The following is a 24,578-nucleotide window of genomic DNA, read 5'->3' as shown; positions in this document are numbered from 1 at the left end:
TATTTAAGATACGTGACCATTCAAGCAATACATCATTTTGTTTTCTAATGGCAGCCTCTTTTTCCAGCTCTTGGATATAGCAGGACAATTTGTACATGTCTGCATGATTTTTGTAAAGTCATAGCCTTTGTCACAAGATGTTCATAAAAAATGCAGCTGTTATTTGATACGACTTCCATGAGAGTTTGAGAATCCTCAGTTTGTGTTCATGTGCTTTGGGGAGAAAAAAGCAGGTTTGCTCTTTTCTAAAGTATTTTCCTGCTCTGAGGCCTGAAAGGTCGGGGCGAGACGACAACAACAAAGGAAAAAAGCATCGACCTAGAATAAGATGCTGGCATCAGAGCTCCCCCAGGAGTAATCAGAAATAATTAGATAATGTATTTAAATTGTCTTTTTCCTTAGCCAATATACAAAAGGACTCAAAGACTTCACCCACCCACCCCACCCCCCCCCCGACAAAAAAACCCCAACCCCAAAATCCCCAAAGTCCTAAGGTCCGCAGGAAGGTGCGCTGGCAGCTGGGACAGGGACAAAGGCAGCAGGACCCGCTGGGGGTGGGAGACAAAGCGGTGGAGGGCTTGCACCCCCACCCAGCCAAAGCCCCTCAAAAGAAAAGAGCTGAAAAGTCCTGCCCTTGAAGGCCCCAAAGGGTCAAAGGAAACTTCCCTTTCTTCTGTAAATGAGGAGAGAGGGGGAAAATCCCACCCTTGGATTTGAGGCTGGCAGGGGGATGTCATCCAGCCGGGCGGGGGGCTCCCCAAGGGCTGTCCCCAATTCCACCCCCCTGACAGAGGGGTGCCACCCACCCAGCTCTTGCTACAGGGTTTTGGGGTCCCCCCCTCCCTCTTTTAATGAAAAGGAAATGCACTTTTTACATAAGCCCGAAGGAAAATACGCAACAGCTAACTGCAAAACTCGGTGGCGAAGGACCATTCCCTCAGCACGGAGCTGCTCTAACGCCTTAAATAAAATAAAGAGTTAAATAAAGTCAAATAAAATGCACTTCAGGTCCACGCTGGGCATACCTCCCCCCCACCCCACGCCATGCACCACAGCGACAGAAGCAAAAAAGAAAAGTCTTTGCACCCCCCCACCCCAAAACCAACCCTCCCCTCTGCCCGCGTCGGGGTTCGGGGCAAGAAAACCCAGGGAGGGAGAAGGAGAGGGGCTGGGGCACAAATGTGAAACGCCGTGGATGCCTGCACAGTTTAATGCCCGTCTTTGGCAGGGGAAAGAAAACAAGGTTAAGTTTGGTAATCAAATGACAGTCATAGCGAGACTCCTCTTCTCTCCTGCAGCATTTGTTTCTGCAGCTCCAAAGTACTTATTTTTGAAATGCTGCAAGTGGCAAGCAGCGAGCAGTGCTAACGTACCCTATTTTTAGTGTAGCAGCCAGTGGCAATGGGTGAAAGAAGATTATTTCTGCCTTATTAAGACAGCAGAAACGGAATTTGCAAATATTACTAAGTAACACATAAGCAACGCACACGCAGCAGACATGCAGCACGGAGCTACGTTTGCTTTATAATCCTAAAAGTTCACCCGGAAAGTAAAGACCTGAAGGCTCGGCCAGGGAATGGGGGAAAAGATGGGAAAGTGAATTAAATTAATGCTGATGAGGCAGCCCCGCCGGGGCGTGAAGCCCCCGGGATGAAGCCAGGGCAGCCCGGGGATGGGGTGCTGGGTGCTCTCCCCGGGGACCCCGGCACAGCCCTGGGGTGCTCTCCCCGGGGACCCCGGCACCGGCAGCAGCTCCCCGGGCTCCGTCCTGCTGCAAGGTGAGTCACCAGCAGCCTGGGCGCAACATCACCGCTCGAGGTCACCCACCCGGCAGGCTGCTGCCTCCAAAAAGTGCCGTCATTCAGCCAAGGCGAAGCGTGTTATTGCCATTATTTTTTAATTTTTTTTTTCCATAATCTATCACTGATTTTAAGAGCTCTCAAAGCAAGGAGAAGCAAAAATAGAAAATGCAACATTTTAATTTTTTTTTTTTGCAGATTGCTGTGAGGGAAAGGGGAAGGGAGAGACATGGATAAAAAAAAAATACAATTATTCTGCAGAATGTAAATTTTTTGCAATCTAATAAAAACTCAAAACCCCGACTAAGTTACATCCACCAGAAAGCATACAGCACCCCATCACCATGCCTTCTGCAAAGCGTGCATTGCCTGCATCCCATCGCAAACATTAATTCACATCCGTAACACATCAAAAAGACAAGTGCCATGCTGAATTGTATTCTCCTCACTCCTAGTACACAACAGCAGAGCTAGCAATATATAACATGCATGACTCAGTTCTACCATCGTGCCACTACGGAGCAGAAAGCCTTAAAATAAAGTAAATATCTTAAAAGGTCAATTAAAAAAGCTTACAAAACATCAGACGCTGCTTCTTGCTAGAGCTCATTACCTAGTATGGTGGAGCTGCCTGTGTGTTTTTTTTCTTGTGCAAGTTAGTCTGTGAGTCAGCATTAACACACATGAGAACATCAGGAATACTGCCTAGTTCTGATGCAATGGAGGTTGTAAAAAAAAAAAAAAAAAAAAAAAAAAAAAAGAAATCGCGCTCCGTTTGGACAGGAGCCTGTAATTCAATTGCCTTTACTTTTCAATTACTGCATAGCCTACCCTGACCAACCTGCAGAGGGGAAGGAAACTTTGCTTACATCTCTGTCTTAAAATTAATGACTTTTACTTTTGGCTACAGCTTATTCTCCCTGCTTTCAGAAAAAAAAAGTAGGCATAATATAATTAACCCTTGAAGGGCAGCTGAGCCCTTGCAGCTCTCGGGATCTCCATGTTTTTGTAGAAATTTCAGCCCTGGAAAACAATACTGCCAAAAAGTTCTGGCGAAGGAAGACATTTATACATTAAACTTTTAATACTCTATAAAGCGAAGCTACAATTGCATCTGAGCTTGATCCTTAATGGAAATATAAGCCTGCAGAAAAGGAAAGTTATAGACTGCAGAAATTTAACTCTGTACTTCCAGGATGACAGAAGCAAATACTAGACTGCATAGCATGTTTTTCAAAACTGAGGTTTCTGGTCATTGAGCAAAAACCCCGAGAAACCTAGAAGTTGTGACAAGAGGTGGTCACCGCAGCCTGATGCCCACTTCCCCCAGGCTGAGGGGGGGGAAGCAGAAGACCTGCATTTTTCATACATTGCATTCATTGCTTGCGCTTCAGCAAACAATTCTCTCTCCCCCCTTCCCGGGGGGAAAACCCCCTGCAGACTCAGCTCCCACTCTCAGGATCGCAGCATTGAGGCATGAAGGCACAGGAGACAACACCAACTTTTCATTCCTGACTTCTCTGCTCTTGCAACAAAACCTTCACAAATTTTGCCCCAAGCTTCAGAATGTGACTATTTCTGTAACGTGCCCTAAACACCCCCAGACAACACTGCAGCCCAGGATATTATATTATATATCTACGATAATATAGATTATATATGGTCAATATTTTATGTATATAATATTATTTTTTTTATATATGTATTATATATGGTCAAGTACGTCTTCAGAGCCAACACTAACATCTTACAAGTTTTGTGCTTCTGTGCCACAGCTGAACAGCCAACGTCCCCAGGAGAGCCCTGCTGATGCCCAGCTCTAGCTCAAGCACATACATTGCTTACAACGTGGGGCTTTTACGGAGATCCAAGCCTCACGGAGCAGAGGACGGTCAGAGGTTGGAGGTAAGAAAGTCTCCCCAACGTTCACAACATGCTGCAGACGCGTGCTGCAAACACCGAGCTGATCCCCTGAAAACGAACACCGATCAACCCATCAAAAAAAAAAAAAATAGGTATAGCTGATGCGTATGGATTAATAATCCAGTGGATCACAAGCATATTCTAAATCCCAGTTTAGTTTGCTGGTTGTTTGTATGAGTGGACACAGGCACTATAAAATTCTTTTTTGTTTGTTTGTTTAAATACGCAAGTATGAATAATTATTAATGCTCATTAACCAACAAGGAAACCCCCTGATATTAGAGTTCAATCACTTCTGCAGCTCCCCTTGCACGGAAGGGTCTGTCTCAAACCAGTATGAGCCTGGTGGGTTTTTTTTCTTAAGCATGTGGGATACTTGAATACAGATGAATTGAGTTTTAAAGGAAAAAAACCCAAGCAGCAACTTCTGGGCCAAGTTCTTGTGTGCCAAACTTTTCAACTGCCACAGCACAGCTCGACAGTGTTTCAAAAGAATTTAAGCACTGTTTTGAATACTGCTGACAATCTTCCTCATCAAAATTTGTAATTTAAATACCTCAAATCTGAAAAGCACGCTCCCTGGGGCATGCTTCATTCTCCCTCCCCGCCGCCCACCCTCCCCAAGCCCCAATCGGCACAAAATCCATTGCTTTCTGTATCTGGCTGGTTGTTCCCCCACCTCCCGCAGCCCCCCGGCATCACCCCGCAGCGTCCGCTGCATCCCGCAGGGACCCCGCTGCTCAAGCAGAAGTTTGTTCTTCAGGTTACCCGTGGATGAAATCTCTGTGTGCACTGCAGCACCCCAAAACACCGTCACCTTCCTCTTTTATAACTATGATGCTAGTTTAGAGAGAAAACTGTTTACTGGTTTAGAAATAAAACCGTGCTAACCGGGCTTCCCAGGCTCCTACGTCAAGAAAGGGTTAACGCGAGGAGCCCCGCTTCCCAACCCTCTGCTATCCAGTAGATAAGACGTTCCTTCAAATGCCTTCGGATGTGTCAATAAACCCCCAAATAATTCTATGTCAGTAAGTCTAATTGGCGAGGAACGGCAAAATTAATTTCTTGGGGTCTATGTGATGTTAGAGGCAGCAGCTCCATTTTGGCAGGAGCGTGTTTAAGATTCCCTCCCAGTGCTGCAAAGCACCTTGAAAGGTCGACGAGCGCTTTCATATTCTCAGATCCATCTACAACGCTGCAGCAGATGAAACGGATTGACCTAGACGAGAACTGAAACAGTCTCTGTGAAATAATCCATCAACACCCTTCGCCAGCCGCAGCCGCCTTTGTCATGGGCACGCTTGGAAATCACACCTACCTATTGCAGCCGATCCGGGGCTCAATAGGGTTTAAATCACGGCCCTGCTCTCCTGGGATGTAACCAAACACGGCATCGATAGCTGCAGAGCCACGGAGACGGCACACAACATAAAATACCTCCATATTAAAGTGTGTGCAAAGCCTGTGCCCATTACCGAACTCATTAAAGACAGTGATACTTTGTAACATACTCTAATCTTTAATATTCATAGCTTGCTTCATTTGCATACCATGCCATAAATAGTTGAAGCAGAGGTAAAACACAAAGCGCTCTACTTGCATTTCTAATTATGCCTAAAATCAAATGTAAATCACAACACATCCAAGACACAGAAAATACTAAATTTGCTGTCTCTCAGTTAAAATCTTAAAAAAACCCCAACCTCCCCCAAAAAACCCCCCACACGCCCAAACCCAATTATTTTTAACAAGAAAAATCAAAGGGGATTACAGCCGCCTGTAGCGGGGATGACACCGTTTTAAGAGGGGAGCTCACACGTCCAAGCCCCAGCCCTGGTGACGGACCCCAGCAGCAGCCCTGGCTGCAACCCCTCCGGCCAAGCGCTGGCACCAGCTCATCTCCCCGACCCCTAAAAAAACCCCCAAAAACCTGCATTTACCACCGAGCTGTGCTGCAGCTGCTCATTTAACCTTGGTCTTTGAAGAAACAACAGGAGCCTTTTCCTCCGGGGCAGCCAGGAAAGCTGATCTCCAGCAAAGGAGGTAAATTTGAAGAATCAGCTCGAATGTGAACTTCGGCTACGGTGTTGGGCTGGCCGGAGGTCGGTGCTTTGGCATCGCCGGCCGGCGCGGGAGGGAAAGCGGCCCTGGGGCTTGGAAGCTCCTAAACCCAGAGGTTTAATGAGAAAAGAGGTGTCTTGGGGTGCTCGCCTTCAGCAGCTCCCAGTCTAGGGAGAAACAGATGATTTCTGCTCACAACGTACCAAAACCATGCCGAGGTAGCACGGGGTGGTTTTTCTCCGTTCTGTTTTTTCCTGAAACATGGAAGAGGGAGCTGCCCCGGGGTGATCCCACGCCTGCTGTGGCACCCACCGGCATCAGTCCCACGGAAAAGGCTCAAGATCCCGTTCAACAGCCGGTGATGCCATTGACGGCAAGGCTTGGCCTTACGGAGCCGGGTGCCCTCCAGATACATCCCGGACATTATCCCTTATTATACGAGCTACAGCAAATTCACCTGCCTCCTCCAGAAAGGGTACTGGGGATCTGGGTGCTGTCATGAATGGCTCCTGGGACTTCAGACCCCAGCCACCGCGACCCTGGAGGGTTGGTTTCCACAATGACTCTCAAATTATCGACTTCTAAGGAAAAGTGCGGTGCTGGTGTGGCACAGGACGAGGAGCTGGGCTGCCCTCGGGGCACGGGGGGAGCAGAGATGAGGCCCGGTGTCCTCACCTGTACAACTGAATTAACCACATTTCCCCCCACTTCACAGAGGCATCAGAAGACCGTGAAGCAGAATATCTGTAAAGCAACTCGATACCCTCGTACGAAAAGTGTTATTAGTACATTGCTGCCAATGGCATAAATAATTTCCCTTTAACAAGCTTGTTTCTGCATCAGGCAGCGGAGTCCTCTTGATTTTATGGAAGTCCATCACCACCGACATATGAAAATGCACGTTTTTAGTTCAAGAGCGCTGGCAGGGGCACGGCGTGGGCTTGCACCCACACGCTGCTCCCCGCAAGGTGGGTTCCTCCTGGCCGTGACCCACAGGACCCACTGCAACCCCAACTCAACCCTGGTCCTTCTGCCACCTCCTGCCCTTCCCTGCACCGAGACACCGCTCCCTGCCCACCGCACCGGTTCAACACACTGCTGCTGCTTCCAGGAAGCTCAAACCCTTCCTCTTCTTCATCCATCTCCCCATTCCTCCTCTTTATCCATCTCCCCGTCCCTCTTCTTCATCCATCTCCCAAGAAGTTACCCGCAACAGAGAGGTGCAGCATCCACAGTACTCAAAATATAATAAAATTTTACAGATTTATGCCCAAAGTCTTAATTAAAATCAAACAAACCAAATTTTGCAGAAGTAGGACAAAAATCACACATTTTGGGGAGCCATAAGGCGCCCTTGCCCAGCAGAGGAACGTGGCATCCTTTCCCACTTACCTTCCCTTTACTGCTGGGACTCCAGCCGCACAAACCCACTACGTCTTAATGAAAGGCTTTTGCGGGTGGCTGTCCCCAGGGAAAAATGCATTTTTAAGTCACTTGAACCGAGACTGATTTTCAAGAAAGAGCCAGCTAAATATCACCAAAGGGAGCCGGGCACCCGGCAGTCGCCCCGGCTGGGAGCACAGCTCCGAGCCATAGCCTCTCCCTTATTAGATTTTTCCCATCTTACAAAAGGCTTAAAGAGACTTCTGAGAATGGAAAGCTGAAAGGGAAAAAAAAAAAAAAAAAAGTGTATCATCGCCATGTTCTGCTCCTGCTCGTATGCCAGGTTTTCAGGATCCTCAAATCCCATCAGGGAGCGGGTCCAGGGACTTGTGTGAGGGTCTCCCTGGGTCCCCCCCCACGTGCTTGTCCTCCCCCGGCACTACAGCTCATCCCGCTCCCTTTCCAGACTTGGGTCCAGCTCAACAACAATATTCCATTGGTTCTATTAAAGAGTTAAAGGATCTTTTCTGCAGTTATTGACTTCCAAAGAATTCCAGAGACGTCATTAAATTTAACCCCCAAAGGTGAGCGTTTGCTCCGTCCCCCCAGCCCGCGCCGAGGGAGAAGTGAAAGTGAGCTGCTCACAGCCTGCAAAGCTTTTTTGCTGTTCGTATGTACCCTGGCATCTTGCCCGGACCTATTTTTAAGCCCATTTACTAGAAATCCCACAAATTAAAGGAAATACGGATAATGTTGTAAGAATCCTTTGGGCCAAATAAAAGCTACACATAATTTTCCTTGTGCATCAGAGTAAGATCCTTAACCACAAAAACCAGATTTCCCCAAAGCTCTTTTGCAACAGCGAGAGAATCTTGTTTTGTAAAAAGTTGCTTTGATTCACTCCTGGATTACAGGGAGCGCGGCAGACAACCGCTGCCTCCCGGCCAAACCGGGAGAGGTGATTACTGTTATGAAACAGAAAGGTGTTAGGAGAACACAAATAAATTAAACATCTCTCGCTCTGGAATGGTGACTATTAATGACAGCAAAGCATGCAGGAAGTGCTCGTGGAGAGAAGCTGTAGGATGGTTATTGGGGTTTTTTTCTCTGCATAGGAGACTGACTGTTGTGTGTTTTTATTTTCTAGCTTCTTTCAAACCGTGTGTTCATGGTGCTCATGAAAGGCCAACGTGCTGAAAAGCCTCCTCCAGCGCGCCGCTGCCGTCCTGGGCAAATTCCTGCTTGGTGCACCCCAACCCCACCTTATCCCAGCTCCGAGAAAACCCTGATAATCTTGTTTTGACGGTCCATCAAATAAGAAGACCATCAAACTCATTTCACTTGTCCTCATGCCAAAACCTGACCTGTTCCAGGCAGGACAGTCACCGCAGACCTGTTTCTCCATCTCCAGTCCCCATCCCCAACTGCACCCCAGTGCCACGGTGGGGCTGGGGGTGCTGCCCACCCCCCCACCCCACCCCCCCCCGCTGCCCACCTGCACCCCCAGGACAGGGCCAGCAAGATGCTGACACAAGCTGTGCATCACGCCAGCCGCCGTGACGGGTCTCCACAGCATCTCCTCGGGGCTTTTATGCAAAACAGGGATTTTATGCAAAACCAAACCTATGCTCCGTATCTCTATATTTATTTAGTAATAGCGGGATCTCTCGTGGGGTGAGCACAAGGGAGGGGCAGTGCAGGAAAGAACCGATGGATCTTTCAGCAGAAAGCTCACCCACCGCTCTGCAAATCTCCATCCTGGGCGAGTGGTGCCGGTGCCCGGTGGCCGTCGGGTGTCAGCCCCCCGTTCCCCACGGGCACCCCTCACCTGCCACCGCAGCAAATGGAAAAGGGGCGAGCGGCACCGACGGCCCTTCTCCTCCACGCGCTGCCCTGGCTGGAGGAGGCTGCTCCCTTCCCTTTCACCCCTCGCCCACACCGGTTAAATAAAGGAGCATCCGACTGCAGCATCTTCTGCACCAGGGCCGTTGGGAAGGAAGGAGAGCACCCGTGTTTTATACAGCATCTGCAATTTTAACTGTGCAAAGACTCCATCGCGTTAAATAAATTCCAGTAACAGCTCTTGTGTTTTGGTAGGATTAAAAAGAAACTAGCAACCAGATACATGTTTCGATAAAACTCCTAAGACAACCAGAAACAGCCCCAAAACACAAGGGTAAAAGTGACATTTGTGGTTAGTCCTTGCGGGGAGGGGATGAGAAGGTGCTTCATTTCCAACAGCAATAAAGCAAAGCAAAGCAATCATCATTAAACTTGACTCTCCCTTCACTCTTGTTCATCCCCAGCAGTCACTTAAAACGCCTTCATTGCAAACATTTCAGCTTCCTTTTAAAAGGAAAAATAATTATGCAGGGGACTAACCACTTCTATTCTACAAAGACACAGATCTGAACAGTTAAACACGCAACGTTGGGAAGTTTTCCAAGATTTATATGTTTTGCATGGAAAGCAAATTTTTTTTTTCCTGCCTGGGAAAATATTTAAGTGCTAAGTTTATGAAGCCAAGTCCATTTATTCCTGGTTTATGTTGCTGCTCGGATGGAATCTAATTAGCGATTTAACCAGCAGCGTGGGGATGCGGCGCTGGCCGATGCCACGAGCCCCCCACCCGCGGCTGTGCCAGCACGCAGCCCCGGGGACTCTGGCCCAGAAATAGGTTTTCTCCACGGCACAGGATGGCAGGACTGGCCGAAGGATCACACCGTGACCACCCTTCCCTGGAGCATCCCGAGGGCAGGCGGTGCGGAGGTACCCAGGAGAGAGCCCCAGGTTTCCTCCCAGCCCCACCAGCCGCAGTTCATCGCCATCGCACTTTTTGACACGGTAAAAGTCTTTTTACAGTGATGCTCTTAGAAATAGCAACACTCGATTTGCATTTTCCTGCACAACTTGCCTTTCTTACTGAATTGCTGCCTTCACTGTGCCCAGACTGAAACTCCTCCTTGTCCTCCTGGCTCAGAGCAGCTTCCACCTCCGTCAGTCCCAGGTGGGATCGGTGCCGGCGAGCCGAGGCAGCGGTGGGGAACAGTTCTGCCGCTGGCGGCTGGGATGCCGGTGGGCAAGACTGGGGACAGGCAGCTTTCCCCACCGAGATGGCATTATGTCAGTGAGACGCACGATGCGACCGTCGCGGTACGGAGCAGCAGGACTCATTGCGCAAATGTTATTGAACATAAACCAACCCCGTTTCTCAGCCCAGGCTCCGTTTTCACCCGCACCAGTACCTTCCACAGACGCATTCCCTAAGTGCATGAAATACATCTCCCCTCCTTTTTTTATTATCCCGCCAGTGCAGTGCCCCTGCTCCCGGGGAGCCGGTGGAGACGCAGAGCGGGAGAAGGCAGCGGCAGCACGGCTGGGTGCTGGCGGCAGCCACCTCGCTTGCCCCCAAATTTGGGAAGCCAGAGAACAAGCCTTTGTCCTTCATCACGGGCCAATGTGGGAGCAGGCGTGGAAAAAAGCCCCAATGGGGCTGGGCACCATGTGCATGTGAGAATGGGGGTGACCCCAAAGAGTAACCCCAATTCAGCAGCATCATCCCTGAAGCACACTGCTGACAGTCCAGGATGAGAGCAGCCCCAGGCAGCCCCCAAGGCACCCGGACACTCACCTCCCAGGAAAAAACAAGGGAATATGGCCCACAAGGGCTTTCCATGCTGAGAAAGAGCTTCCACATCCGAGCTGGGACTCACCACCTCTCAAGGTCCCTGCCCTCGGAGCAGAGGATGGTTTCCACACCAGCAGCCTTCCCCTCCCCGCACAACAACACTTTTCCCATTCATTTCCTAAGAACTGGGAATGACAAACATCCCTGTTCTCCCAGGGAACTCTTAGCCTGGGAATTACTTCTTATTTCTAAGAGGAGCTTGTTCTGGCCTAACCGAGAGCAGCATCAGTCTTTCATCAATTAAAAGACCATAAAACTCTGAGACCTGTTCAGCCCCAAGTCTCAATCACTTGCTCAGACAACTAGAGACTTTTCACCCCAGACACAAGGTCCTTCAGCTTTTTAGAGCAACATGGCAAGTGATTTGCCTCTATTTTTCCATTTATTTTTGTATTTATGAAAATCTTTCTGGCCAGTTAGACCAAAACCATAGCAATTGCGAAATCCAGGAAATTTGCTGCAACGCTCTGTAACATTTGCAAGGCAATTAGCCAAAACCTCACACAAATAAGCTTTTTTGCCACACTGTTCTAACCACCAAGCATTAACCCATTTTCTTAGGAAATAGCATCTGCTGAAATAACTTCCTAATCTAGGAGCAGGTGTGGAAAAAAAGCTGCTGCAAGTATCTCTAGTCCACGGTAAACAAAATTTTCAGGCAGAGTTGTCCCGCTCAGAGGGTACCGACTTGCCCCAGCTGAGCAAAGGGCTTATTACACAGACCCGCTCCCCAGAATATTTATTACCTGGCCAGGAGGATGGACAGGGTTGAAGCTTTCCCTGCAGCTCTGATACGCTTGAGAGATGGCACTTCACCGGAGAAGCCCACGGCAGAGGCAATGGTGGAGCAGCCTGCAGCTTTGAGGCAGGAATTTGCACCCTTGAACTTAACTGTTGTGGGGTCTGAAATCCTGGGAGCTATGGGAGCTGCATCCTATAGCTGCAGGAATAAATCACAGCACAGGCAGACAGCTCCTGGGTAATCATTGGTAAGAATAAAGAAACCACTGGGCAATAAAGCAACCGTTTCCATTTCCTACCCCTGCGTTTACATGGCTTTTCTTCCTGGGAAGGTGTCAACATATAGCAAAAATTAAGCTTCATGATTTGCCCTAGGAAACAGTTTTCACAGAAGACAAACTGAGGCAGAGCACGATAATCTAACCAGCATTACACAGCAAACCAGTGCTCGCAGGCAGCAAGACAAAAATCATGCTGGATATTTTTCCTTATTTCAGATTAAAATAGCAGCTACGCTTCCGTGCTATTTGTTGTAACTCATTCCCTCCCTTATTCTCTGTCCCTGCTTTCTCCCCCATCCTGAAAAACCAATAAAATAAAATAAAAAGCTTCCTTTTGGGAACACGGCGGTAATAATACTGCTACCATCTGTTGATAAGTCCAAGGACCTGCACAGGGAGCAAAGAGGCTGCAAAGCTGAAAGGGAGTCAAGTGTTTGCATGGTTTTATTGAGAAATGAAATCCAGCTTTAAACACAGTAAATCGGAGACTATTCTGAATCACCTCTTGAATTTTTTAATGCTACTCCTGGGAGCACTGAAGGTAAATATGTTAATTTGACTTCAATCATGGTGCAGAAAAAAAAGCACACTGTATTAGTTTAGGGTACCAAGTCTTAAAACTATTCATGCATTTCTGCATATTTTATACTCAGCAAATAAAGTTCCAAGGTTCTATAAGGAGGCTGAGAAATTATTCTGAGTAAGCAATAATGAGGTGTGCATTATATAAGGCTGATACTAATGGTAATCTATTATTAAAATTTAAGAGTTATAGCAGCTACATTTCAAACAGTCCTACAGCAGTTTTTCTTCTCTAGGAAGGGAAAGCAGCACCTGGAGGAGGGAGGTTGGCGAGACAGCAGGTTTCGTATGTGGTACATGGGGTAACGGGCTCCGACCGAGTTGTACCCCAGGTCCTTGGGGTAATCTCTCCGATGTTCCTCTAATTAACTCTTCCACAGCGTACCACCACCGCTGTGGCGAGCAGCCTTGTCCAGCCGCTCAGGCACGGTCATGAGTCACGGCAGGTTCATATTCCCAGCCTCTTTAATTCTCTGCCTGATGTTTCAGCGTAATGGATCTCCCAAAACGCATTAGGCGCTAAAAAATTAACAGGGTTTCAAGTTTGTACATCTTAGTGATCCTCAGGGCTATCTTGACCCTTGATTTCTGTGGTGATACCCCACTTAGGTTGCCAGGAGGACGGGAACGTGACCAGTAAAACCCAATGTGCTTTTCCTACCCCTGCCTACGCTCCGGCCAAGTCACCTCCAGGACCCCGAGAAAAACAGCATCACTACATCCACGTCGGACACACGGACCACATCAGCATTCAAACGAACCGAGGGAAAAGTGCAGCATCGCATCCTAGCAATGCTCGTCAAGCTCAAGCCGAACTTTGCTTGGTGCTGGTGTGAGCTAGACCTGCTCTGCCCCAATCCCAGCCCCACTCCTGCCCAGCGTTGGATGCTTTCCTGGGGACCGGCCAGTCGCCCCAACGGGGAATCGCCGGGAGCTGCGGGACCCATCCCAGCGAGCTGTGCGGATTATAAGGACACATCATCCAGCGCAACGGCACCTCTCAGCACCGCCGTGAGAGAAACAAACAGCAAAACCCCCCCCAGAGTTTGGCTCATTTTCCTCCTTCCTACATCTTTTGGTGAGAATCAAAAGGAGTCTCTGGGGGCTGTAAATCTGTATCTGACAAACCCATACAGAAATAGGCACATCAGCGAGGGAGCAGGCGCTGCAGCAACGTTGGGCGTCTCCACGTTTAACCTGTTACAGCTCTGTCTCGCAGGGCTCACGGACCCCGAACACAAGCCGGGAACGCGGTAGTCTCACCACATCGCCTGCCCCTTGGAGGAAAATCCCCCCTCGGTTTGCATGAAATGCAAAATTAAATTTTAGCTGCATTTTAGAGTGTATTGCTAGTGTGCAGGCAAGTTCTTTTTTTCAAATGAAATTTTTCAGTAAGTTTAGATCCCAAAGGCAACATTCCGCCCAAACCGAAGGATAATGAAGCATAATAATTTCAGGAGAGACAAACTTAAGTCTGAGACCTTTCTGCACTGAAAAGGATCTTAAATAGTGACGAGCTCTTTGCTCTCCAGACTGGACAAGGTGCTGGGGAGCAGACTAAAGCAGAAAGGATGGAGGGGGCACGGAGCAAGTCGGCATTTGCCGGGTGTTTATGGCATCTACCTGCTCTGTCTGCCCATTCCTTGCTGTATCACCACCTACCTGGGTCGAAGGAGTTAACAACTCTTCTAGGACGGCGTAACAGGAGACAGGAGTTAGTCATCTAGGCATGTCCGGATTGGTATGAACAGGGAGCTGGCATATGAATGAAGTTGCCTTGGAGATGCAGCCAAAACCAATGACCAGATATTAACTTTTCACAACAGGCTGCCAAGGGAGGCAGAACATGCGAAACCAGCAGGACGACAGCTTCCAGTAGAGGCGGGACTGGCTGCATACAACGGGAGGGACCCCTGAGCCCCCCTGGAGAAGGAAAACCCTGCACGTTTTTGCTCAAGAGGCAGGAGAAATTTCCCCTTGCAAAGCCAAGTGGGCCAAGGGCTAGCAACGCAACCCTGGTCTTGGAGCTTATGGGGTGGGTAAACGATACCCAGATGCAAGACGCTGTCTTCCCTTGGCCTAATTTTAAAGTTGATAATAAAGATACCAACACCCAGCTCCTTACTTCTTTCTGGCACCAGCTTCATAAGCAGAAAGAACAGCTACGGGCACCTTACACAACGCAGCCGAAACGAGATGTCATTAAACAAAAACATTAACAAGTAATTCAAAGGCTGGGCTGGTGAAGGATTACACACCAGCAAACATTCCCCTGCCTAACCCCAGCACTTCATCTCCACTTCCAAGGGCAGTTTTGGAGGCAGATGAGCAGAAAAGAAGTGGCTGCTCCGGCCGTCTGCTGGGCTCCTCCGCCGGCAGCCAGCACGGTCACTCGGCAGGAGGAAACTCAGCTTCAAGCAGAGGTTTCTCAATCTCAGCTCAGAGGAACGTAGCTTCCTACGGGGCATTTCTCCCACCCTGATGAAGGTGTCAGCCTGCTGCCCAAGGGGACTGTGCCAGGAGGACAGCGGGTGACCAGCTAGAAGGCAGTAGGTTGCACCAGCGGGAAGAGCATCTGCTAAAGCCCATGGGTGAAGACCATGGGCAAAGATCAGCTCACCTAGACCTCACCTCCATCCAACCTCACCTCCATCCATCCTCACCTCCATCCATCCAACCTCACCTCCATCCAACCTCACCTCCATCCATCCAACCTCACCAGAGCACCGACCCATGGAAAGAAACAGCTTTCCAACCATGACAAGGCTTGCACTGCACAAGATAAATTGGTGCATCATTCCCTCCACCCCAGCAGGCAAAGATCGCCCGCCGCTGAAGGACACCCGCCGTCAAAGAGCCATACCACAACGGGATTCATTCACACAGGGAATGACTTACAGGAGAGGGTTGGATGTGGGAGAGCCACGATCCCCCCACCACGGCTGCACTGGACATGAGACCCAGTCCCACCACCACCTCCGCCGGCCGGCCAGCCGATGAAGGGGCTGTAAAACTGCCCTCCAGGCTATCTGGGACATCACAGAGCTGAACAGCGCTCGCCATCTCTCTCATTAGAAGAGTGTGAGATGAAACGGACATATTTGTATTAGAGCCTGAAATGCAGAAAGCTCCCGTTCCAAGCCGCACGCCAGCCCCTTGATATTTTTTCCCAGAAGGAAAAACAGAAGATGCTTTCCATAAGCAGACAATTTCAGCAGCTAATTTTACCATCACTTATGGTCGACTTTATGACTAAGATTTCATGCTGACTATATTAATCCTGTCAAATTTCAGAGTGAGAGAGAAATGATACTGTATATTTTATGGCTGCAATAACTTCTAAGCCATTAGACATGCATGCTGACATGAAAGTAATCAAATTGATTTTTTCCTATTACAATGAAGAACTTTGTATGAGCAAATAGTCTTTCTGGCACAGGAATGAAACCCCAAGAAGCCTGCACTCACTCAGGAAATTAGGAAATTGCCACGAGCCATCGTTCAGAAATTTGGGTATTCTGCTTACTCACATGTTATTGTCACCAAAGCTGAAAGGAACATGTTAGTCAACCAAAGGATTGACAAAAGCCAATGCGAGGGATAATTGGAGGTTTTTGAAGAAGTTGCAGTTAATTGCTTTCCCACCATCAAAGGCTCCACCGTGCCTTTTTTAACCTCATCAGACACACCGAGCCCCTCACATGGCACAGCAGCTCGCTGGCCACTTCTCCAGGTGCTGGCTGTACAAGCCAGAACAGGTCAGAAGAAGCTCTTTAGAGGGCTTCTCAGCAAGTCCTGAAGACCTGGCAGTATTAACGAATATACTACAGGTGCCAAGATGAAGCCCTGGGTGCGTGCGTGTGGATGCCGAGGCAGCAGTAAATGAGAAAGCCCGTGTGGCAGAAGGTCAGCTGAGAAAACCCGCTTCGTGTTCAGCCCGGCCTCTGCTCCATCCCTCTGCAGAAAGCAGAGACAGATCATTTCAAATAATTCTTTAAATGTAAATAGGCCTTTAATTATAAATTCCACTTGCTTAGTGTTTTGCTGGTTTTTTAAACCCAACTCACACCTACACTCGAAACTAGGAAGCCCTTCTTTGACTTACACCAATTACCAAAAATTCTAATTTAAAAACCTTTAATTCAACACGGTTGTAAAGTTCTAGAGAAAGTCAGGTCAAAACTGAGCCCACGATGGGCAGACAAGGCGCAGGGCTGAGACGACGGTCCGGGGTGTCCCCGGCTATGTGCCGGACCCTCGGTGCCAGTACACCCCAGTACACCCCAGTGCATCCCAGTGCACCCCAGGGTGACGTGGCCGCTGCCTGCGCAGGCAGGGGCAAACCCAGCCCAGGGCAGGGGCTCTGCAAGCCAGGCCTTGCACGGGAAGGGTGAACCGGTCTGCACACCTGCAAGGTGCAAAAACCCGTGAAAACCTGTTTTCTTCCTCTGATGCGTGAGTGCGTGTTGGGTGTGAGAGGACAAGATTGGCTAGGTTCAAAATCTTGAAAGACGCAGTAACCAGAAGCAATTAAGTGTAGATAACACGTATAATGTAATAGACTTACAAGGCACCCTGAAAGGCGTAGTCGCGTCTCTTCCATAGCCAATAAAACTTAAGATTTTCTTTTAATTTTAAATATGGATCTCATACCTTTTTGTAGAATATAGACATAAATCATTAAATAATGTCAGATCTTTCAAATCAAGTAACCTGCACATAAAAAATTTGCATATGTATGTGCTAAACCTGTCCAAAGGCTCAAGTGAAGATGGGGTGGGGCGTGTATGTATGTATGTATAACTTCTTTGGGCTTGCAAAAGAATTGCAGATTTAACATGCGTTTAATTGCAAACCAAAATGCTTTAAAGGCTCTCTACCAATAAGACTTATTTTTTATTTTGTATGTGTTGTTTGAGTTTTGTTTTTTTTGAAAAATAACTTAGAAATACAAAATCATAAACCCACAGCTACATGGATCACCTAAACCAAGATTTGCTAAATGACAATTTTAGTGAATTCATCCATCCTACTACACAAGATATTTGTAAAGCCATTGGTGGTGCTGCTGCAGTCCAAACATGCAAAAGGTTTCCATACATGTTATTAAACAAAATGAACTAACTTTTTGGATCACTTTTACACTTACTTTTTTTTAGTTTAGCTTTAATTCTAATTTAAGATTTAGCACCTTTCACAAACAGTTCACAAAAGCACAGAGACTCACACTTGCACCTATAAAGCCCCTTGCTGTGCACTTCGTTATCAATTTCTTACCTTTTAAAACTCAAATAAAACCATCCTGTGACTTTGCCATTATCTCTTTTAGAATAGGAGAGCTCTGCCCAAGCAGGGCTGAGCAAACATCCCCTTGCCGCCTTTGCCACTTCTTCCAGTGTTTACTGGTCCCATTTTTTTTTACACGAATCCCCTCCCGCCCGATGCCGGGGAAGCGGCAGAGCGGTACGCACGATCCGGGGAGTTACAGCCCAGCGACGCATGTGTTTCATTGCCCACATTCCTTTGCAGTGACTGCAGCACTCAGCACCATCGCTGCTCCCCGCGCTGCTACAGGCGTGGAGGGAAGGGACGGACTCGGGGGGACGGACACCCCCAGCCACGCTGGGGGACAGGGACAGCTCGGAGGGCTTCCCATTGCTCCAGCTCCAGCTAGCATCGCCTCCTGCAGTTAAGAAAGCAGAGTTGGTTTGGGGTTGGTTTTTTTTGTTTCGGGAGGGTTTTGCTTGGTTGGGGTTTGGTTTTATAAATGGTGGATAAGCAAGCCCTTTCCCAATAAAACCCAAGCCAGAGCCCGTCCCGGCACACTGAGCACCATTAACCAACACCCACTAAACGGGTCCCCTCCACTGTCCCTGCCGGTTACACGGATCCCACCTCCCGGAGCAAGCCTGCTCCATGCACCGGCTCGGGATCTGGCGAGCTGCAGCTCCCAGAGGAAGATGACTCGTCAGCACATGAGACATGAGCCACAGCCCAAAATCAGCTTCACCTGAACCCCGGCGCCTGCAGCTACCCGGTTGGAAAGAGACTCTTTTTAGCCAAATCATTACAAAATTGCACTTTAAAGTTATTACCCAAACCCCCCAAATCCATACTTTTGCAAAGGTAGGAGAGGTCTCCAGGGAGAGGCGGCGAACAATATCCATGAGTTTCTCATGACCTTACGGAGATTGCCATGACAACACTGCTTCGATCCTCCAAACATGGATATATTCATTTGCACTAGTGTGATTGAGAATAATTAGAGCGAGATTCCCCGAGCCAGGGAGTCACAACCGTACAGCAGTTCATGGCAGCGGAGCCCAAGTTTCGAGGGAAGCAGCCTCAAATTTAAATGTAAAAAAGAAAACCCACAACACTCTTTAGAGCCGTGTGACCTAATTCATTATAAAGAATGTCAGTTAGCAAACCTTTTAAATAAAACATTAAGCTAGAGGTAATTTGAAGCCTTGTGGATTTTGTTTTACTCAATTATTTTCTAATGCTTCAACTTCAAGAATAAATATGCAGAAATAAAAAAAAAAATACTAAGGGTTTCATTTAATTCTTTTTCAAAAGAAATGAAGACATTCATACTAAACCAAAATACCCTCAACCAAGCCAGATTTTTAATTAAAACTTTTATGTCCTACAAGATTCTTCAAGGTTGTAATATCTGCTTCCACATCCGTGAGCTAGCGTCACGCTTGCAGAAGGGCGAGCCCGTAATTCATGTTAGACTAACCTGTGCTACGCATTAGTATAACTTATTTCCAAGACATATACTCACAAATTAAACCAGGTTTGAATATTTTTTTTTCCTTGCCCGTAATTTACATAACCAGTTGCAATTTTCACTCTGTTTGTTGGGAAGTTTCCCTCCAGCAGACACCGAGACGGCAGAAGATCACGCCGGCCTCTGCTTTGGTTTTATTAATGCATGATGGCAAGAATGTGGTTGTAGCGAGGCAGGTAGAAATATAAAACCTGGCGAAGAGCAGTAGAGGATAAAAGCCACTGTTGATATGCACAGTGTGATATGAGGTTAATTGGGAAAGGGGGAAAAACAAAGGGAAGGAGCTTGACGATTAGCGCTGCAAATGCTCTTCTAAGAAAGACTATAAAACCCAAAGAAATTCTATTTCTTCATGCTGCAGCCCTTCATAGAGGTTAGGCTTACCCACAGAAAGAATAATTTAAGAGTCTAGAAAATGTCACCGTATTTTAAAAGACTCCGAGGTCTTCACTCAACCTGGACGAGCTTTTCTGAGCATTTTGTGCCGTCACTGGACAGGTTCCCGAAGGGCAATACGTGACTCAGGCGAAGGGAACAGGGTGCCCTGAATGGGTGCCCAGAGTCCTCCGTGGGTCTGGGTGCTGGAGCCGCTCTCAGCACGACCCAGCTCCACGGCGGGCTCACACCTCAGCCCGCTGCCACGCGGCACTCCTGATCTTTGCATTTACAGTCTTTTTCAAATGAAAAAGAAAAAAACAGGTACTTATATGCAGGGCTGGTTTGGTTTTTTTCCATTTCCTAACTGCTGCAGCAGTTCAAAGGAAGAAAATTCCCCATTGATAGGGAGTATTCCTGGATACATTTCCGACTGGAAATACAAGGGAAACATGGGAAAAGAGAAATCAGCTGTCCAGCACGAGAGATAACCCTGCTGTCCCAGTTAAACCCAGCCCTGGGCATGCACACAGCAGGGCAGGCAGAGCCAGCGACAGCAAGCCCAGCAGCGCAGCCCACCTCCGAGGACGGAGCCCACCCAGGACAAGCCGAGGAGTGATCACTGCAAGTGTCCAGCCCCACGGCCCCCGGGATCTGCAGGGACAGAGGTTCTCGGTGGGACGGCTGCTGGTCGCTCCTCAGCCCATACTCTGGGATAAGCAAATACAGTCAAAAGGAGGAGTCCTTGGGAACAAAAGAAAATAATAAAAGAAAGTTTAGAGCTAAATATTTGATTTTCATTTGGCAGCATCAGCCTTTTGAAGAGGATACCAGAACAAGATTTGCAGAAACATGCTTAACACTGCTCCTCTAGCGAGCCTGCACTACGAAACACCCAGGAAACAAAGAAACCCAGAAGATAAAAAGATTCCTTTCTGCCACTGTGTTTAAAGCACCTCACTACTTTCACTCATCCTTCCATGCAATCTTTAAAAAAATAAAAAGTCGTCCTTTCCCAGTAATTCATTCAGTGGGTCGCAGTGTGCATCTCCCTGCTCAGCCAGCAGCTCGTGACGGGGGTGAGCGGGATACTGGGTGATGCCCAGGGCAGCCCATGGGAAGCGCAGGGCAGAGCCAACTCTTGTAATCCCTCCCTGCTGTAATTATCACGTCGCAACCACACCCTGGGGCCACTTTCAGGGTATTAGAAGTTCTCCTCTGGGCCACCGAAATACGACGTTTTGTGTTGGCACAAGGTATCAATGGCGGTACCCAGCTGAGCACCGTCGTGCACATCACACAGATACATCCACCCGCCCAGGGCGCTCCGACCCTGCTCTCACCAAGGGCCTCCTTTCAAGATCGAAAACTACTGATGAATCCATTTCTCTGCAGCAGAGAATAAACAAGGATTAGTATTCACCCGTTCATAACAGGGAAACCCTGCAGCTAGAGGTGGAGTCAGTCAATGCCTGAACATCCAGCCTAAGTTGCTTGACGAATGCTAACTACGACTTCCAGCTTATTTATCTAATTTGGTTTGATTTTAAAATATTGAGTTATCTAACCAGACACAAAAAGAAGTCTGAAAATTTCCCATGCTAGTGAAAACTCTCTCTGCCATTTTATGATGCTATAATTCAATATATATCTCTGACTATTACTGACTTTTCTCAATCACGTTTGTATTGAGAAATGCCTCAAAAAAATTCAGGACAAAGGCTACAGTTTTTCAAAATGATCTTAAGTGCCTGAAAAACAGGGTTCTACACTGAATGAGCCTTTCCAACTCTGGCTGCGATCCGCAGCCTGTAAACATTTTACTCATTTAAGCTGGTTACAATATTTATTAGGGTCCAGTTTTGTCTATCAATCTATAGTAAAAGCAGAACAGCCGATACCTATAAAACAATCCTCTTGATTTTAGTAGAGTCTGGTTTCTGTATTGGAAGGGGGCAGCTCTGAACCAATACAACCAGTTTGTAACAAAAAACCAACCAAACAAACAAATATGGAGGAGGGATGAAGTCAGTAGCAAAATCCACAATACCTTCAGCCAGAGCCAGGATCTCCTCCAGGAACGTGCTGACGCTCAGAGAAACCCAAAGAAGATGCCAAGGCTGGACCGCCTCGGGGCAGGACCACCCATCCCACCACAGGTGCCCCTGGTCCAACCTCCCATCACCCAGGCAGTGCCCCTCACTCAGGATGGTCTTACTGGTACTGGCGATACAGAGCCTTACCAGTGCAATAAATGTGTAATATTGGACATCTGGGGAGTCGGACACTGTGAAGTGTATTTAAGTCGGGTACCTACAAGGCACTGCTCATGGCGAAGGTGATGCGGTGCACCCCTGCCCGCTGGAAATAGGAGACACACCACCAAATAGTATCAGAGAGAGACGAATAGCTGCAAACTAACAGAGCCCATAGTGACTATCAGTACGGACTTGAAACAATGATCTAAACATGAAAAGCCTCCCTGCCTATTCCTGAACCCATGAGGTACAATACTCTCCCCCCGCAACCCCAGCCCTCATTTTAAAATTCATCCTTTATCAGCTTGAGTTGAGAAAATCCAGTAGAAAGGCACAAATAGATTGTGCTAGTAAGCAGAAAAACTGTTACATCTTCTGAATGTAATTTTGCCAAAAGCCTCTGCACAATTTTTTTTGTCACGCTTTGCATTATGAAGGAAATTTCTTTTTAGAAGAACAGGAGAATGATTTGCATAATATTCTTTGCAAGTTAATATCAGCCTCTGATAATGATCTCTGCATAATGCAAAAACGTTTGAGAAGACTGTTACAACACTAAGTAATCATATTTTAAATTATGTTTCCCTTTATAGAAAGGTGTTGCAAAAACACACAGACATGAAATCTGTCTGTTGAAGTCCCAAGAACCACCTGACCATCTTCCCACTATTCTACTGTTACAGATTGCAACACTGCCTTTCAAAATCTTACAAAACAAATTACGCTGCAACAGTCTGGCTTCACAGAAGGCAGAGCTTTTTCCTGTGCTGATGCTCCAGCACATTACATTTCACAAGAGCTTCTGATGTACTGCACAAGTTAAGCAAGGACCTGGAAATTAAGATGTAATACAATTAGACGTACTGCAGCAATTAAGGCGGATTCTCCCATCTGCACTTGCACCGAGCCGTGCCACGCTGTCGAGCTGCAAGGTACCGCCGAGCAGAGGTGGCAGCACCGAGGCATACCCACCCCAATTGCCACCAGGTACTGGGGACGCTGGTTTATCTGGGTTCCTTCTTTTGCCCGGTTGGCTGCAGAGCCACGTACAGAGCGCTGGGAATTAAGACCCCGTCACCACCATCGTGTCCCCACCGCACAAGAAGGTGTCCGCTCCGGCAGCCAGCAATCTTCCCGAAATCTCTCCGAGGGATTAGGTGTTGTCTGATGCAGTCACAAGATCTCCACTAATGCCATTGTTCATGCCTAATTAGGTCAGGAACTAAACATAAAAAGAAGAGGTCCAGGAGGAAGCCATTTATACAAGCATGCCGAGCAGCATCCTATTAGATGTGGGCACCGACTATTTCCCTCAGCCCATCTCAAACGGGGGATGTGGGTGGGAAGCTAATGCACTTGGATATTAAATGCTCAATATGTCACTAAGACTTAACAACCACAACCAAGTGGTTTAAACCTGAGCTAACCTTCCTTGAACTAAAATAAAACTGTGAAAGGAATTCAGAGAGGTTCTTGGGACAGCCCTTGCACAAGGCAATAAAATACAGGAGTCGTACACTTTCAACGAAGCAAAGAAAAGACAACACGGTCAGACCTATCTATTTCTCATCATACAAATGATGTAACGGTCTCAGATTTGGAGGAAAGCACAAGGCGGGATCCAAGGCGTAGGCTGCGCTCCCGAGAGCATTGCCATGCAGTGCCAACGCCAGTACGTGCCCCAGAAAGCAAACGTCCCCAGCCTCTGTCCATAGCATCCTCAGGACCACAGAGAAAAGTACATGTAGTCCAGCTAGCGCTACCCACGTCTCCAAAATATACAACAGGGCATCATTCAGCATTGAGGGTGGGTGGTTTTTTCCCACCTACAAAACTAAGTCTCAAATTCAAATACCAGATCTGTGCAGTCAAGGCACGGAGAAAATAGCCTCTTGCATGTCAGAGTGAGCTCGGGAAGGCAGTCGTCTCTGCTCAGCTGCTGCACTCGGTATAGAAATCATAACACGGACCCGCGATCGTTCCTCCCCCTACAAGTTCAACTTGCAGAATTTGTCCAACCGCGTTCAGCAACAGGCAGAAGAAGAACAACCAGGGTAAGCTGTCAGACCACAGAATGGCTAGACAGTTTTTAGGGGAGATTTTTGCAGACCCTCATTTCTTGGTGGCGTTGGTTGTCACAGCCTCATTAGCCCGCGTAAACGCTCAGATGTTTTTGCAGGGCCTTCAGCGCAGTGAGTCTTCATACAGCAGGCTGTACCTACAGATGCTCTGGCACTGCGGACACAAACCCCTCCGTCCCTGCCCTGCTGTTCGGCACACCGCAGGGCCAGACACTTTTGCAGTGTATTGTCAGGTCCCAGCACACCCCACCTGGAAGCAGCCCAGGCTAAACCTCCAACAACCCTCCGCTCCATCCCATCCCCTCTTTTTCATACCTTTTAACAAGTTTCAAGCAGTTCCTTGCCACACCTCATCACAGGCTTCCTTGAATGGGTTTGCAGACTCCTTGCCCTCTCACCAGCAGAAACGTCAACGCTGAACCCACCAGCAGCATCCTCGTTTCTGTGCTGGAGATGGGGCACCAGGCTCCTCCGCAGCTCTAAAACTTGTGTAACAGTGACTAAAATGAAAACCAGTGATGGATGCAACACTGGAAGAAGGGAAAATCAGCGGCTGCCCCAGGCTCTTGTGCTCCAGTGCAGACTGTGCCCGCAGGCACACACTGAACGG

General features: G+C 48.0%; 1 protein-coding gene across 4 annotated transcripts in view; it reads right to left on the bottom strand.

Annotated features, from left to right (window-relative positions):
• NACC2 (NACC family member 2) overlaps nucleotides 1–24,578 on the bottom strand; it is a 63,585-nt gene that overhangs the window by 26,757 nt on the left and 12,250 nt on the right. Inside the window, exon 1 of one of the 4 annotated variants that reach the window (XM_049832403.1) lies at nucleotides 2,413–2,431. The exons of 2 other annotated variants lie outside the window; for them this stretch is intronic. The gene's annotated coding sequence lies outside the window, so the exon portion shown is untranslated. Of the gene's footprint in view, nucleotides 1–2,375; nucleotides 2,432–24,578 lie in introns of those variants that run through there. One more of the 4 variants, XM_049832400.1, reaches the window with a different exon arrangement.

Source organism: Accipiter gentilis, chromosome 29 (assembly GCF_929443795.1).
Source record: "Accipiter gentilis chromosome 29, bAccGen1.1, whole genome shotgun sequence".
NCBI classification, from domain to species: Eukaryota; Metazoa; Chordata; class Aves; order Accipitriformes; family Accipitridae; genus Astur; species Astur gentilis.
This window is presented reverse-complemented; position numbering and strand designations above follow the sequence as displayed.